Raw genomic sequence first — 4,221 nt, forward strand, 5'->3', positions numbered from 1 at the left:
ATGGAAAAAGTTGGTAATAAGAACTGGATGCATGTAGATTTGATAAACTAGAATGAAGGGAAATTGATACGTCCACTATCGCTCATTAATTATTATCGCCTAGTACGTCGGCTATGGTGGCCACAAGACGTCGTGAATGCTCCACAGCACAAGTTGCCGTAACTTAACCCAAGTGAATACAGAAGAGTTCGTAGCATTTAATTTTACCTGGAGAAGCTTTGGGAAGCACACTTCAGTAAGTTTTTGGTAGTAGGCCGCAGCAAGCAAACCTGGTTCGAACTGAGGTTTAAATGAATTACTTGACGATGCCGAAGCGACGATATGTTGCTGCAAGTCAACTAGTTTCATATGACCAACCGATTGATCTTCAAGCCAAAGAAAATATGAGTAATTAAATACTTTATCTTTCCACATAACAGTATAGTGGCCCTTCTTTAAGTAGTTACGGGAGAGTTCAACCATCGACCATAAAAGCTCTTTAGAAGTCAACTGATTAGCGCGCAAATCGGGTACAATCATGAGACCAGTGGTGCGATTAACATATGCAAAATGGATGAGTCCAGGAAAGTCTTCAAAATAGGCATCAATTGATATATTGCGTTCTGCCGTAACAGCTAAAAATTCTGTAATCCCCAGCATCTTACCTTCAACTAAGGATGCCACCTCTGTCAACTGACCCAAGGCTATTGACGAACTGTCACAGCAAGTTAAAGTAAACAACTGTTTTAATTCATCCATGAATGCTGGCACATTGGACTCAATCCTTCCCAACAGCTCTCGCTCCACTGAACGAAAAAAAAAAATCCGTACATTTTCTTCAAGTTTTCCCATTTAGTAACAAACTTTTTCAGTGAAGTATCCAATTCACCACCTTTTAACTTAGAACGTTTTAGTGCATCTAATGCCTGCTTAACAAATGACTCTGAGCTTTCATAAGTGGGCCTCATTGCATCCGAGTCACCTTGTACTTGCAACGTTATTATCTTCTAGAGAACGAAGAACGTATCGTACATACTGCTTGCTACTTATAGACTAGCGTATTCGATCACCTGCACCAATAAGATACCTTTGGCAAGTGACAGGGCACACATCCAGAATGGGGATCATGTGATGCGCCCTGCAAAAACACAGCCACGGAACGGTTGAGTGGTCGCCGATCACGTTGTAGAGAACGCGCAAGCAACGACAAAAATACCAAATCGCATTGACTCAAAGCGAGGGCTTGCTTGGACGAAGTAGAAGCGACAAAGTTGTGTGATTCGATAAGCAAAGCATGTGTACGCTGATGGCCCAAATCCCGCAGATGTTCCAATGCACCATTGTGCTCACCACACGTTTCAGTTCATTGTTGGTAAGCAACATGAGCAACAAAGTTTGCTCCTCATCCCACAAATGCTCTTCATAACTTGCGAGGCAAGTGGAAAGCAGCTCTTCTTGTACGCTGCTCGCTTGTGTGGCAAATAAATTTGCACCGTAAAAATGACGGGCGAGTGCAATAGCTGCTCCAAGCTGACGCTTGAGTGTGTCTACTGGACGTTGACCTATTCTTACAAACGAATATCCGAGCAAATCACCGAATGCAAAATTAAGTCCATTGTCACACTGGAAACTTGAATATGTATGGTCGAATTGGCAATGCATTATACGTTGAGAATTGATGATGGGGCTGATAATGTGCAAGATGACATTTCAATCAATGGAGGCTGCAGTTGCATTTTCTGGAAAGAGGCCAGCGTTTTTAGCGAAGAAGTGCTCAGCAAGTGCTGCGTTAAGCTGCTGGAAAATGACATCATTAGCGCTGTTGAAGACGATCAGGCCGTTCATATCCATTGATTTAAAATTTTTACAAATATTTTTTAATTTTGTCGATAATTTTTAACTGCATTCATTCCCATTGCACTGATAAGGAAAAAGAAATATAGAAGAACTATAGCATTTACTAAACATTATATAAGAAATAAAAGGCATACTCACCCATTTTACTGTTTTTACTCCATGTGGCCATCGATTGAATGATGTTTTTTTTTCATTCAGGAAATCGTAATGTGAGCCCTGAGTAGAAATGTCAACTTAAGTCTCCGCCTAAAGCCGCAACTACATAACTTCCAGCGACGCCATCTATTTCTCGTTTGTGGAGAAATAATTATTATTTTTTCACATGCTTGTAATGTAAATCATTCATAAAAATAAATTTTATTAATTGCCACTTTTTTGTCTTCTTTTTGCCGTGTCGTATTCAGATACGTATGCACTAATTTTGCCTCTAGATACTCTACTTTCTTTTGCGCAAAACGAATTGGATGGTACATAAGAATTTTACCAAAATTTTATATTAGGCTTGCAATTTTTTGGGATATGAGCTTCCCTGTTTTTGGCAATGGTCACATACAGTGGCACCGCAAATTCTTTTTGGTGCCACCAGGCTGTTGGTTGTCGATCTTGGTTAAACAAAAGTCTCCAAAGTACAAAGAAAGTTTTGTTTGACATTGGCAGAATTTAAGCCAGCTATTTGGAAAAAATAACAAATCAGCTGAACAAAAATAAATTTCTTGCGAATGCCCTCAGTTTGACACTTTCTCATGATTGCCTTTGAAATTTGTTAAAATTATCATAATGTCAGGTCAACATTTATTTTTTTGTCTTCCGGTACAACCCTGCATAGGAAAATATATAGTACCGGTGTGACCCATCAACCGAAATACATGGGTAATTCAGCGTTTACACGTCCCAGTTTCCAATTTCGATATGCCCAAGAACGCCCTGTTTAGATCGTAAATTTTAAGATTTGCAAAAGGAAAACGAAACATTCTCGCCGACTCATTTTTACTTTTATATATTTAATTGCTCGCTACCCAACAATAACGTAAAAAAAATATATATATAACTTAACTGAGGCACCTAAATAAAAAAAAAAAAACGTAAAGCGAAACGCCACAAAGAATGCCCATCGCTTCGTCGTGCCGTGCCACTTATGTGACGCAAACCACCCAATTAGGGTATGCCCGGTTTTTGGCGCGAAAATACCTGAAGAAAGGTTAAGAGAAGCGCTACTTGGTCGATACAGTGGAAATTGTTTAGCCACAGATCACGCAACCGAACGATGTACCAGCGAAGGACGATGCCGTCGATGCGGTGAGAAGCACCACACTACGCTTCACCTCGGTGAAGCTCGACGACCCGCAGACGAAGCACAAAAGCCTTTGAGCGTCCAAGTCGAAGAAAAGGAGCGCAATAATTATGAGGCGGCGATCTCGCTATACGCGTCTGATTCTGGAACGGAGACCAGGCCTCTCCGTCCAGATATTGAAGAGGGCGAGATTATAGAGTTCGGAGTGGAGACTCGGCCTCTCCACCTGACTACTGCAAGGGTACCGGAAACTAGGTCTTTCCGACCTTTACTCCAACACGAGCGCGATCATCAACGACCGCATAAGCGCCAACGACCGCACAAGCGACAGCGACCACACCAACGACAGCGAACGCATCAGCGACGCCACCGAGACTGNGACCCATCGCCATCCGCATATGAAGACTAGGCCTCGCCAGCCATCACTACCAAGCGCGTTCCGTAATGGGTTATCGGCGAAAAATCCCATGGTAGGGCCAACCTTCCGCCCTATGGTAGCTATTCCTCCGACGGCCGTGGTTAAAGTTGAGGCGGGAGGGCGCTTGCATTTAGTCCGCGCGCTTATCAACGCCTGCGCTCCAACGACAATTGTATCTGCGGATCTGGCCCGCGAGCTACAGCTAAAGCAAACACGAGTCGGCGAGCAAACGGGCAGTCTCGTATGTCTCCGAGGGAAATACGGCCAAAATAAACGAGTTGCGACCCATGCCGTGGTTACGCCCCATTTCCACCGAGTATCGCCAAGTAGCAGTGTAGATNAACCGTCGCCGCAACGTACGCACATATCCGGTTAGCGGATCCTAAATTTTACGAGTCCGCGCCGATACGTCTGGTACTCGGCATCGACGTATACGCCGATATTCTGCTACCCGGCAATCTTCCGAATACCTTCGGGCCTTTGCTGGTTCAGAGCACCATCTTTGGATGGGTGCTTCCCGGAGTCTGCAGAGCCTAGTTTTTTTTAATTGAGATTTTATTATAGCCATAATTTTTTTAAAATGGATTTTATTTCTATTGAAAAAAAAAACAATGGATTTTTATATAAATATAAGATAAGTCGTGAATAAAGTGCATTTGAATGGTAACCACGTCTA

General features: G+C 42.8%; 1 pseudogene; it reads right to left on the minus strand.

The window, feature by feature from the left end:
• Positions 1 to 85: 85 nt before the first annotated feature.
• Positions 86 to 1,824, minus strand: LOC108362961 (uncharacterized; annotated as a pseudogene).
• Between the last annotated feature and the right edge of the window lie 2,397 nt (positions 1,825 to 4,221).

This window comes from Rhagoletis zephyria, unplaced genomic scaffold, assembly GCF_001687245.7.
Source record: "Rhagoletis zephyria isolate East Lansing unplaced genomic scaffold, Rhagoletis_zephyria_1.1 Rzeph_scaffold_01153, whole genome shotgun sequence".
NCBI classification, from domain to species: domain Eukaryota; kingdom Metazoa; phylum Arthropoda; class Insecta; order Diptera; family Tephritidae; genus Rhagoletis; species Rhagoletis zephyria.